The sequence below is a fragment of the Acomys russatus genome, chromosome 20, assembly GCF_903995435.1.
Source record: "Acomys russatus chromosome 20, mAcoRus1.1, whole genome shotgun sequence".
Classification (NCBI taxonomy): Eukaryota; Metazoa; Chordata; class Mammalia; order Rodentia; family Muridae; genus Acomys; species Acomys russatus.
In genome coordinates, this window is record NC_067156.1 from 44,811,922 (window position 1) to 44,826,196 (window position 14,275).

Consider the following 14,275-nt stretch of genomic DNA (forward strand, 5'->3'; position numbering starts at 1 on the left):
TGTTGGTGTTGATTATTAACAGTTAACTAAATCAAATATTTATTTGTTGCGTTGTTTCCTTTGTGCTTTAGATTTTCCTTTACACTCTTTTCATATTTCTTTCTGATATATGTGTTTTTTTAAGACTATGGAAATAATTTAAAGAGTTGAGCTCTGGTGATTATCTGCTAAGTTTGAAGATGTAATATTTTGATAATACTGTACTCTACCTGTCACAAATGCTTTTGTAATGTTTTAACCCCGAGTATTGCAGTTGCTGCTTTGTACAGAAGTTGCTGCAATAAAGGAAGTGGAGTTATAAAAACGTTAATATCTCTTGTTAGTTTTACCTCATCTTTGCCAGCCTTGTGGTTTCCTGCCAATTAAGTGACCAATACTCCCGTAGTGTCTGTGTTTGAAGTGGTCTTGAGGAAGTTGAGTGAACTGTTTACATCTCCAGTCTCAGGAGGATGACTGTTGCTGCTGACTTTACTGAACTGTAGACAGCACAGCACAGTATGGTTGTTTTTGAACTGATGTCACTTTTTAATTCCTAGTTTAGGGCCAGACTTCTCAGAGGAAACTAAAAGATTAAAGAAATTCATATTCCCTGAGTTTAAGTTGGTTTTTGGTTCCCCCCCCCCCTCGGGATTTTTTTTTTTTTTTTTTTTTTAGTAAGCTGATTTGCAGTTTTATAAAGCATTTTCCCTTTCTCATTTGGACCCTTCAGGGTACATGTGCTGGACTCTTACTTACATCGCTTTCACTCTTGAGAAAGCAGCTTAGAACAGTTATGAAATTTGTTAAAGGTCGTGGAAGTTGCTAAGGACATTGGCCAGAGCCAGGGATTTGTCTTATGCACTCACTGCTGCTCAGTAAGACATCTGAGATAGAGCAGACACTTACAAACTCCCCTCCCACTCTGCCCTTCAAGTCTACCCAGCACTCACAGTACAGCTGCAAATAAGTGCTTGTTCAGGCTGCCATCATAGAGCTTAAACCAAATGGTCCCACTTAAGGTCTTTGGTTTTTGTTCTTCAATAAGCTACAATTTGAGCCACTTTACTTGGGTCTTTGAGAACTTAGGAATTCAAAAGTTACTGTGGCATTCTAGTTTTAAACAGAACCCAGTAGGGTTACTCTTTTCATCTGAGGAGAGTTGCAGTTGATAGGCAGTTGTTAATATGTAGCAGCAAGGGGATCAGAGACTGAAGAAACCCACAGTAAAGGTAGGTGCTGTCCTTGGACGCACTAAGAAATTCCATCTTGTTCAGGTAGTTGAGATAGGAACATTGCAAGATGTAATGGGCTAAGCTATGTGACATCGGGGGTGGCGTATGAACTAGTCTAATTGTTTTTATAAACCTATTGGCAAAATAAGAATCGAGTCATCCTTCTAGAGAAGATGTGGACTTGTCACTTCCTTGGTGCTGTCCTTACAGACCAAGGACCAATTTCCCAGCTGTTTGCATGTGAGTACAAATGTCTAATAGGCTTTACCTGCAATTAAAGCTAAACTTACTTTTTTTTTTTTTGATCCATGATATAGGAAGAGTGGTCCTTGACTCATTTCTTGGTAAAATTGTATCAGTATTTCTGAAGCATTTGTTAGAGAATTGTTAAGATTTTGCATTGGAGAAGATGTAACTTAGTAAAAAGAAAAACATTTCATAGGCTACCTTTAGATTTTACTTGGTACCAGACATACACAAAGATAATGTTAAAGTTAAGAAGGCAGTATTTCGTATTTACAGGGCTACGTGGAAGAAGATAAAATGAACAAGGTGTGCTTGCTTTATTACATTTTAAATTCAATTAAGCCAATTGTAATTTTTTGTTTGTTTTTTCGAGACAGGGTTTCTCTGTGTAGCCTTGGCTGTACCAGGCTGGCCTCAAACTCACAGCGATTCACCTGCCTTTGCCTCCCGAGTGCTGGGATTAAAGACGTGTGCCACCATCACCAGACTTGTAAATGAGCAATGTTTAGAACAGCAGTTCTTACCTGTGGATTGCAGCCCCTTTGGGATCCTGCATATCAGATATTTATATTACAGTTCATAACAGTGGCAAAATTAAAGTTATGGAATAACAATGAAAATAACTTTATGGTTGGGGTCACCATAACATAAGGAACTGTATTAAAGTGTCTCGGCATTAGGAGAGTTGAGAACCACTGGGTATGTTGAACCAATAAACCACAGGTTGTTGTTGTTTTTTTAATTAAAATTGTTTGCACACAGTGTATTTTGATGTTTTCACTCTCTCCCAATGCCTCCCAGATTCTCCCACACATTTCTTCCAAGCCATTATATATATTTTTTTTTCTTTCAAAGCAAACATCCCAATTAAAAGCAAACATCAGAACAAGCAATAGGCCAAGACAGACAGATCGAAACAAAAAGTCTACAAAAAAAAAAAAAAAAAAAAAAAAAAAAATCTAGAGATGAGGGAGGAGAGGCTCCTGCAAGCAGACTATGGCATGACTAGAGCCTAGAATGGAGGGCAGGAGGGATGTTGCATACCATCCTTTGCCTTCCAGCCAAGTGTAGGTACTGGAGGTCCCTCAGAGAAAATGTTCCTAAAGCTTTATGGGTGACACAAATGGAGATGGGCTGGAAAGAAAGACTTGAGTGAGATGGGTAGCCAGAAAGAAAGAGTCAAGGGACCCTGAATCTGGAAACCCCAGAAGGAAATGACTCTTGATTACTTTTCAGTCTACAATTCTGCTTAAACAATGACTACCCCTTAAGTTCCTAAAATGCTCTACTAAGATACTTAGAAGATGATAAGGACACTTTGAAAGTGATGAAGGACACTGATGACACTGGGATGGAAAGCTGTGCACCAAGAAGCTCATAGACTGAAAAGATTTGTCGCCCCCAACCCTTTTTTAATTTAAACTAACTATTATACTTTCCTTTAGAAAACAGTGAATTGTAAAGAATGCAAATCCTTTTATTCCCTGATGTAAAGACATGCTGATCCTGCCAGCACCTCCTGTTAGCTCCCAGATCCTAGTCTCAGGATGACAGCCTGCATTCTGTTATGCCAGTGTGGTCCGCTTCCTGGACGCATCCATGGCGGATATCTTTGTTTATGTTCATACACCTGGGATTTTTACCCTCTTGCCCTCCAGAAAACACACAGCACAGGTGTGTTGTGTATTGAAACACTGATGACAACAGTGGTTCCCAGGCTGTCACTATTTAGCTCACACCAGAATCTACCGGTAACGCTCACTTAAGCTGCTTCCCTGGCATGGGCAAAATAGTTTATGCCCAGCACCACCACAGTCATACTTCATACAACTGGCCCTCCTGCCCCTCCCTCCTCGGCCTCCTCGTGGAATTGTTTCCCCAGTGTTTCTATGTGGTGCATTCCTAGTAACCCCCTTTTAACAGCGGCTATGGACTCAATTATTGAAACTTACTAGTTCTTTGTCTGTGGCCAGATCAGAACCTGAAAGTTGCTAATACCGAAGGAAGTCCAGGAAGGTGGCCAAGCTACTCCATTATGTGAGATGACTTCTGGGAAAATGCCACCCTGAGCCCCTGCAGCTTAGCTATATGCCTGCAGTAAAAGGGAGATTGTCTGTCATCTCTGGAGAAGAGGGAAGAACATCAGTGAGCTTGGCTTAGCAACTACGGTCCCTCTGGTTGGGTGATGGCATTGGTTAGGCATGAGTCATATGCCTGCTTCACCTGCAGGGGTTTCCCCATAAAAGTGAGAAAGAAGAGGGACTGGAAAGATAGAGCCTGTGACCTGTTATTGTTAAGGCTGCTCTAAGTAGTAATTTGCCATGGTTCATCTGAACATGGCAGAGAAACTGAGTCACTATCTGTTTTGGAGTCTAGTTACCAGGTATTTTGTTCATTTCTAAATGTAGCTCTTTTATCATCATCATCATCATCATTTATTCACTTTACATCCTAGTCATAGCCCCACCCTCCTCTCCTAATCCCACCTACCTCTTCCATGCCCCTCCCCTATTGCTCTGAAAAAAGGAGCCCCCTACCCACCCACCCACCCCAGCTCATCAAGTCACACCAGGACTGAGTTCATCATCTCCCTTTGTGACCTGGCAAGGCAGTCCCTCCTGGGGGAAGTGATTGAAAAGCAAGCAACAGAGTCCATGTCAGAGACAGCCCCTGCTCCCCTTACTAGTGGGCCCACATGAAGCCTGAACTGCCCATTGGCTACATCGATGTAGAAGGCCTAGGTCCAGGCCGTGGATGGTCCTTGGTTGGTGCCTTAAACTCCATAGGCCCCTCTGTTGATCTTTTTGTGGAGCTCTTGTCACCTCTGGGTCCTTTTTTCCTTCCCCTCACTTTTCCACTAGACTCCCTATGCTTTGCCCAATGTTTGGCTATGAATCTCAGCATCTGTTTTGAACCGCTGCTGAGTGGAGCCTCTCAGAGGACAACTCTGCTAGGTTCCTGTCTACAAGAATAGCAAAAAGTATCATTAATAGTGTCAGGGGCTGGCTGCTTTCCATGGGGGTGGGTCTTAGGTATGGCCAGGCATTGGTTAGACAGTCCCTCAATCTCTGCTTTATATGTTCTGTCTTTATCCCTGCAGGTCTTGTAAACAAGGTAAATTTTGGATCAAAGTTTCTGTGGCTGGGTTGGTGTTCTCCTCCCTCCACTAAGAGTCTTGTCTGGTTAGAGGGTGCCCTCTTCAGTCTCTATGGCCCCTGCTACTAGGAGTCTCAGCTATAGTCTCCCTCATATCCTCCTAGAGGCCTATTCTGATTTAGCTTGTCACAGGGATGACCCCGCGCACAGTTTCTCTTTTCTCTGCAGGCCTGTCCTCCTGCTCCTAATCTCCACTCTTACTTGTCTCTGTGCTCTCTCTCCTGCCTTATTCCCTCTTTTCAACCAGTACCTCTGTCTATCCTATTTCCCCTTCTGAGTGAGATTTAAGATTTAAGATTTGGGTCCTCCTTGTTATTTATCTCCTTTGGGTTTTCTTCTTTCTATGCATTGTAGTGTGTTTATCCTGCACTAAAATCTGCTTATAAGCGAGTACATACCATGTGTGTCTTTCTGGGTCTGGGTGACCTCACTCAGGATGACCTTTTCTAGTTCCATCTGTTTGCCTACAAATTTCATGACTTCCTTGATTTTAATAGCTTAGTATTCCATTGTGTAAATGTTTATCTATTCTTTAGTTGAGGTACATAGAGGTTGTTTACAGACTCTGGATATTACAAATAAAGCTGTTATGAACCTAGTTGAGCAAATGTCCTTGTTGTATATGCCCAGAAGTGGTATAGTTGGGTCTTGAGGTAGAGCTATTCCAAGTTTTCTGAGAAAGCACCAGATTGATTTCCAAAGTGCTTGTACAAGTTTGCACTCCCACCAGCAATGGAGGAGTGTTCCCCTTTCTCCATATCCTCACTCTTTATAACCAAGCAAACTAGAATGGCTAAATGATATGTTCCCCTTAATATGCCTTATGGTGATTGATGTTAGCAAATGTCTCTATCAAATCCTTTGTCTCATTTAGTCTTTAATAGCTATGATCTGGATTCTGAGTCCTGGTCATGGGGTAAAGCTAGGATCCAGATAAAGTCAATGTAGCTAAACTCTGTGCTTCTAACCACTCAGCAACCCTGCTCCTAGCTTACACATTATTGTGGAGTTACTCAATGACAACAACCTATAAACAAGATGAAAAACTGCTGCTCTAGTGAGTTCATGGTTGGCTGTGCCTGTCCGTTCCAGCCTTTCATTGCTATCTTCAATATCTATGTGAACATGGGTTTCTCTGTGGTTGTTCCTGTGAGCCAAGGGTCAGAGGAGTGTTCTAAGGAGGTCTGATAATCTCAATCCTGGGCCAGCATTTTTTTCTGGTGAGCAGTGCTCTCAACTTCTCCAGATGCAAGCCTTTGGGGATTGCAGGATCTCGATTTATATATATATGAATCTGTGAACTGGCCACAAAAATGTGAGAACAAAGGAAATAGTTTAACAACTGGCAAGACACTTGAAAGGTCAACAGTGGCAATGCTGGCCAGCACCAGTGGCTTGCAGACAGCCACAGTCAGCAGCTAACAGTAGAAATCAGAGCTGGGAAGGGTGAGCATGGTGCCAGCATACCATCATCTCCGGTGGTTGACGTAGAAGAACCTGCATGGACTCTCTAGTTGGCACACTCTGGGATCAGCCCAGGCCCAGTAGGAATCATCTCAATATTTGAGCAGTTTCTGCCTTAAGTTTTATAAAAAGCTCTGTGAACATGCAGGTTAAGTCCCTTTTCTTTTCCTTGGATTCTCACCTTTCCTTTAAAAGCTTTGCTTTCACTTTGCCCTGTCCCTCAAGTCCACGTGTTTAATCGTCACTGGCAGGAGACAACAAACATCAGAGCCACTGCCTCACATTGACACCTGGAGTCCCTTGGTCACATCTGGGCAGATCTGAAAGATCTGCCAGTCCTATCGACAACAGGATTTTACACAGCTTGTCATAGCCCTCTACTCACTTTACATACTAGTTAGAGTGTGATGGCATGTGCAACTGTACGTGTCATATTGAGCACATTGGTCAATCCTTAACTTCAAAAAATTCCCTTTTACTTAAATATGTACCATTCCCTTGCCTATAGAGAAAAATATTTTAGGACCCCTATACCATGAATATAGTTTAAGCAAGGCTTAACTTTAGTACACCGTAACCCTGACAGAAACTTAAAATTTCTTATTTACAAAGAAAGTATGTAATTGATGCTAAGTAAGTAATGTGTGTGTGTATAATATGTGTGTGTGTGTGTGTGTGTGTGTGTGTGTGTGTGTGTGTGTGTGTGTGTTTTAAAGATTAGAAACAATCCATTGGGCTTAGGAGCCCAAGGCTTGTTATTACTCCAAATAAAAGAAATAAATATTCTACTGTTTACTCTAACATTGCTCATCATTACATTAAAAAATCCCTTATCCTCACTGCATAAGACCCTCCCTCCATCAAATACATTTCTATATTTATCCTGATTCCAATCTAATCCTTAGTTGGGTCATGAAATCATTACTTCTAACTGGCAGTGGATAGCCATCCTGACTCAGTTTAATACGGTGTCAAGCTAGGCTAGTTTCCAATAATGTTTATACCCATTACTTTCTAGTCATATGATCAATGCTAGTTTTATGTGATACATACACTTAAAATACTGATCAATTCACTAAATATTTATATTTGTTATCTCTACACTGATCTTAGTTACTGTTAACAAACTATTTCAATTATTTTTTTTCAGATAAAATGTATTGATTGGTTGACAATGTAGCCACACTGATAGTAAACAGCCAGTTTTATGAGATTTAGATAAATACATTGTAGACACTGGTGAGGTCACGGATACAGAAGAAAACCTACAACTGTTACTTTCCTAAACTAGTATCACTTCTAAGTTCATCCTGAACACCCATTCTTTACCCACAGGTACGTGAAGCCCTCACTCTTCATCACAAAAGCTTTTTTTTTTTTTTCCAGCATAGACTGTTCCAGAAATCCACAACCAGCCAAAGTGCAGAGAACAACTTAGCATGGGATCTCTAACCCCAGCTGAGGAATCTACACCTGAGGCTAAGTGACATTGTGGGAAAGAGGTCAGAAAGACAGTAACAACCAGAGAACCAGAGTGTTTCCTGTGAGGTAGTGTCTGACCAGGAAGCTGCTCCCATGCTATCTCAAAACCATGTTCGTCTAAAGAAGACCAACACAACAGCCACACCAGTCAGCTGACTGGAGGCACCATTTCTTTTTCACACTCTCCGCTTTGTGCTTGAGGGTCAAGACATGATCTCTCAGCTTCCTATTAAAGCCACCATATGTGCTGCTTCCTGGATTAATGATGGTCCCTCTGGAGCCAGAAGCCCAATTAAACTCTTCTGTAAGTTGCCTTGTTTTCAAGTACTGTGTAAATATTCCTACATATGATATAAATTTCGACACACTCTATAAATATCTTCATTTCTTCATCTTACCCCCTGGATGGTGTATGTGTGCAAATAATCACACATTAATGTCTATTTGAGTTTAGGGTCTATTCCTTATTCAAATAAGCATTTGCATAATTCTACAGAAAGTACATATAATCCATAAATTACTTTATGATGCTTCACTTCTTGTGGGAATATTACAATCTTTGTTTTTGATTCTTGAGATAGAGCCTCATTCTGTATCCCATGCTAGCCCAGAACTCACTATGTAGCCTAGGCTTTCCTCAAACTTGTGGATGATGCTTTTGGCCGCCCCAAAGTTGAGACGGAGACAGAAGCCACTGTGCCCAGCTTAATTACTAATGTTACACAGGATACAGCAGTACCACTTGTACACAGCAGGTCTAATAAATTCTTGTCATTGTGTTTACCAGTCTCTGTCAGACATCCTCCATAAAGCCAGCAACCTGCTGTGGAGGCACACTCGCCTCATGCTGAGCCATAACAAGTGGGGGTTCTGTAATCAAACTGTACTCCCCACCTCTTTTATTTCAGGGCCATTGTAACAAAAGGCTATCCCTAAATAGGACATCTTAGTGGACTGATGACACATCAATCATTTATCACAAATACGTGTGCTACTATGCATTTGATGGTTCTTAATTTGGAGGATGCTTGTAATCCAGCATCACTATTAAGGGTTTGATGTTGTCAATACCTTGCAGCTGAATTTGTTGAATATTCAAAAAATGCATATAAATCATAAGGTGCCACTTCATCCACGTTTGATAGACAATACAGTTTTGCAATGCACTTCTGCACAATACTACATACATGTATTGTGCATACATGCATACACACATCTCCATACCCAGATGTAATAGTTTTACACTGCATTTACACTCCTCACTACATTTCCTCACGTCTCTACATGCATCATAATAAACTCACGTATTACTGTAATACAAAGGCTTTTATTCTTACCAAACCTCTAAATCCAGAAAACACTATATACTCATTAATTGATGATAAATCCATAAATATGAAATTAAATTACTTCAACCAGCAGCAGATTTTAGCCTAACTCTTAATTGAACCAAGTATGAAAACTCAAATGTTTTATATATTCCCAAGCTTATCAGGCCAAAACATTTTATTTTTTCTTGTGAAATTACTGAAAAGATTCCCCAACACTAATATAGTACTGAAACAGCATCTTTTCTTTTTTTCTTCCAAGGAACATTTTTTTCTAGATTTAATTTTTAAAATTTAATAACAACTTTAACTAGAAACAGTTTTTAGCCCAACTCCCACAAAGTATACTTAACTTTCCCTACACAGTTAACATAGCTTAGTAAATAACACTGGGCATGGAAAGTGCATAGTTTTTAAAAATAATTCTATTAGCATATAGATTTGGTCCTGACCATTAAACTAATTTTGAGTACATCATGCAATTCTTCGATTTTGTTTGTGAATATTTTATTGACTACTTTTGTACCAACGTTCACGAGGGAGATTGGTTTGAAATTCTCTTTCTTTGTTGAGTCTTGGTGTGGTTTAGGTATCAGGGTGACTGTGGCCTCATAAAATGAGTTTGGGCAATGTTCTTTCTGTTTCTATTGTGAGGATTAGTTTGAGGAGTATTGGTATTGGCTCTTCTTTGAAAATCTGGTAGAATTCTACACTGAAAGCAGCTGGTCCACCATGATCAGTTAGGCTCCATCCCAGGGATGCAGGAATGAGATAAGAGTGGTAGTTTTGCCTGGATGTTCACTTTGGGGAGCCTATTGTTCAAATGATACATAAGCCCCAAGTTTCCACAGTGGGGAATCCTACACCCCTGTTGGATCTGAAGGCTTGGGTCCCCTCATTTCTTCCTTCAGGACAATAGGATCTCTACAGAGTTTCTGCTGTCATTTTCTTCTCAGCCTTGTGCCCATAACTCATACCACGATTGCTTTCCAATGGGACACCTGAGCTTGCACCTGTTGCAACCGGACTGCACTGCTTTGGTTAGAGGGGCAGAGAAGGCCATACTGAGGGAGACATGGCCAGAAGTACCAGGCCTCAGGCACCTCCTCATTCTCTGTGTTTGGAGTTTCCACCCTTTACTTTGGATCACAATCAGCCACTGAGATTTCAAATACTGAGAAATATTTGTTTAATATCATCCAGTTATGTTTGCTTGCTGAGGAGCTCTTGGCAAAAACCACTTCCTGTCCTCTGTACTTCACAAAAGCAACCTTCACCTGTGCTTACACACAACTAGAAGGATCACCAGAACAGCCAAAAGAATGCCATTACCATGGGAAGGGAAGGGTTACCCAGCACACAGTAGAGGCCATGTACCCAAGCTGCCACAGTAGAGATAGCATTTTCAATAAGAGCAGGTCATAGAAGGAAGTTTAGTTCAAACAGGATCATCGTTCCCAGACTGAATCCAATGTAGCTTATGTCACAGGGGTGACTGTGGCCTGCTTGGCTTTTCCTCATGGGCGAAGGTTTTAGCCAAATGATGCATCTCGGCCCAGGGCCACTCTTGACACTGGCGAGTTAACCTCCTACAGTTCCTGACATAACACAAACACAGGTGACAGGGGCACTGGGCCAGAGGCCCTCATGTTGACCACCAAACTTTTGATAATGCAAGAAAACAGGATTAGTGCTAGAGTTAGACTGTGGTAGGGCAGGGGGACTGGAAAAGGAAAACATCACCTGATTATTATTGGACTGAAATCAGCAGACGCTTTCTACCACAGTTTTCCACTTACTAGAGATTACACATGGGCCCTACATGGGACGTTTTTGTTCAACTTCACCCCAGAAAAAGCCCATGAGTGCACATGACATTAGGACTCTGCAGATAACCCCGGCTTTCCCGGAGTCCCCACGACCTTGCACATCATGATCTGTGATGACAGCAGAGCCAAGCTGTCATCTTGAACAGGCGAAGCTATTTCAAAACATCAAAGTAAGTCTATCTCTAAAGGGATGGCCCAGGTTAGCTGCTTGGCAGAAGGCTGTGAATCAGGCTCAGATCACACTGAGAGCTCCCGTGTTCTGTTCTGCGAGATGCACTTGATCCAGACCAGCTAATTATCAGCGTTTTCTCCTAAACTTTTAAAGAATGAGGAGGCAAAATGCACAAGCCTGGGTCTGTGTGATAGCTTATGATCATATAGTGGGGGTGGGGTGGAGGTCCCCCTTAGTCACAGACATAGGGGAGGGGAATAGGGTGAAAGCAGCAGGGAGGGAGTTATGGGAGGATACAAGGGATAGGATAACAATTGAGATGTAATCTGAATAAATTAATTAAATAAAAAAAAAAGAATGCAGTGTTACTTTCTGCTACAACCCAAGGCCTGTCGTCCTCTGAAAACAGGAAGACATGGGGCATTAGAGGACCCCAAAACCCATCTGGGAGGGAAGAGAGAGTCTGGGCTGGCTTTGCAGGAAGCTGGCCTGGGTCTCATGCTGACCTCACTAGTCCCTAGTGACCAGGGCCATGTTCCTTGGCCCTTGTGCACAATTTTTTCAGTTCTACCATGAGGATGCTATTGCCCCTTCAGAGAGCTCTTACGGGGTTTCAATAGGTTGAAATAGGTCAGTGGGGCTTGTACAGTCAGAGGCTTTGCTGGGAGCCCCCCTCCCCCAATCCTACGTCTCTGATCTTACAGAGAACCAGGGGCTCTTGACCACATCGGATCTCTGCGGACTCTAACTCTAGTTTACAGCCAGGTGCAGCCCTTTCCCCGCTCCTGCTATTTTATTTTCCCTCCTTCCCTTTATCCATCCCTTTAGCTGTGCCTTCATATCAGGCATCGGGCCCGGAGGCTGACTACGCCCTTTGGAACGTCCATCTGGCTCCATTCTCCCTAGAGCCTTCCACCCACCTGCCTTGTACATTGCAGTTTCTCCTTCTGCTCGTAGGCTGTTTGTTTAACTATGTCTACGACCTATATAAATAATCAGTTTAATTAGTATTACAAACATTTACTGGATGGCTCCACCACACATGCCATGTCATGGAAAGGAACAGGGCACCGTCCTATCTTGGAGGAAGTCATATCCTCCTGCTATAAATAGCTGCAAGTGATGTCACCATCCAGGGACAGCAAAGCAAGGGGTTTGCAGAAAAACACTTGTTGGAGGAAAAGGTCAAAACTCTTGGCTTGGAGAGGCACAGGCAGACCTCAGAAATTCAGATCACTTCTCTCTCTCTCTCTCTCTCTCTTTTTTTTTTTTTCTGTTTGCCTGGCTTACCAGCTGGAGGCACAGAGCTCCGTGAGCTGCTAGACACAGACACACAGGATCAGCCAGCTATTTCTTCTTTCGTGGATCGTGGATCATCTCACAGAAGCCCCTGACTTCCAAGCTCCTATCACGATGTTACTACCCGCCTCTACATGGAGAAAGCGGAGCTTGCAGAGTCGATGGATGATACCCCTTATTTCTATCTCAGGACAAAATGGGAGCGAGCCGCTGCCAAGTGTGCCCAGTTCTGGGGTCCCAGGCTTGTGAACACCTCTTGCACGAAACTGCTTGAGGATCTGGGTTTGAGTAGGACAGACTGGGCTGTCCGAGCCTGAGACCAGCTGGGCCTCATCCACATAACAGATGAGGACAGCCAGAACTACACTGAGACCATGTCGTCTTAAAACAAAACAAAACAACAACAAAAGCCAAAGCAACAAAAGATAGGGGTGGCCTTGAACCCCTTTCCATGTCCAGTCCCTTTCTACACCAAAGCGGGGTGAGGCTTCCAAACACATGAGATTGAGTACCTCCCCTTACTTTTCACCAGAATGAAGCCAGGTGCCTGCAGGGACCCACTGAGTCCAGGCTCTGGACCTCCCGTGTTTTGGCCGAAGATGGTCCATTTGTTTATTCTGACTAGGCGAGATAGCTAGTATAAAGAGGTGGCAAGGTAGGTAGGGTGGGGAGAGCAGGAAAGGAGCATGCTGGGTAGGAGAAAGGAGATGGGATATTGGGGAGGGGAGCTGGTGGAGGAAACACAATGGAGCTGGAAGAGGCCAGAGGAACCGAATGGAGATAGGAAAAAGCCTGAGAGAATTAGGAGACTAAGGCTGAGTGGGGGAGATGTAAGACAGGGAGCCAGGCCACAGCTGGCCTCTGCTGAGTTGATTGCACTGGCCCAGATGTTCCCAGGACCCCAATGATCCAGGAAGTGGTGGTGCAGGTGTAACTACTCAGACACAAGAGGAGATATGCTGAGGAGACACTCATATCCCTCTCCAGCTGCCGGACTACTGAAACACTGGACCCTGGACAACTAAATATTTCCCAGGAGTCCCTTGTTAGAGGGAAGGAGGCCTAAAGGCTTCAGCCAGAGAAGGAACTGTTCCCAGGAAAAAAATGTAACACAGTTCTGACAATTTAGACTACTTTGCAGGAGAGCCTGGTGTTGAGTTTACACCCTGTCAGTGATTGGTAGGACCACACCCTGACTGCAACTGCTGTATACATATCTCTTGCTCCCTAGTTAAACATAAATTTGATGTTGGTACCCCAAAACGGATTTGGGGTATCACTGGACCTCTTTGTTTCTCTTCCTAGTGTGTTGAGCAGGCCCCCTTCATGTGCTTTCTGGTATTTTTTGTCTCTTTAGTTGGGGTCTTGGGGACTTGTAGAGGGACCTCCCCACGCTTGTTGGGGTTGTCAGGGGCAGGGCTTTGTGTCCCCCTAACTCCAGTAACACTGGGACCTGGCTCTAAATGCTAAAGTCACGAAGGAAGGAAGGCAGTGCTTAGTTAGGTGCCAGTGTGTTTGTTTAAAGAATTAGCTACCTGCTTGTCCAAGTTGGGACACCTTCCCAGGCGACTTGGTGGCTTTTGTTCTGTGAGGATTACTGGATAATCCAGCTCTACAAGGCTCTGTTGTTTTGAGAAAATTTTGTGCTAAAAATCAAAGGAATGGAAGCAAGTCCTCGGCTACTGTTGAACCTGCCGTCTTTTCTTTTCTCTTCTTTCCCCTTTTCTTCCTTTCTTTCTTCTAATTGAATGTACATTCTTGTCTCATACAATACACCTCAGACTAGTTTCCCCTCCCCCCACTCCTCTCCCTTCTTCCCCCCCCCCACCTCCCCTCTCCCGCAGATCCACTCTCCCTCCCTCTCCCTCCATTTCCTCCTCAGAAAATAGGCAGCCTCCAAGAGACAACAGCCAAACAGGATGCAACAAGATACACTAAAGATGAGGCAAAGGGGGCTGGAGAGATGGCTCAGTGGTTAAGAGCACTGTCTGCTCTTTCAGAGGTCCTGAGTTCAATTCCCAACAACCACATGGTGGCTCAACAACCATCTGAAATGTGATCTGATGCCCTCTTCTGGCCTGCAGGTGT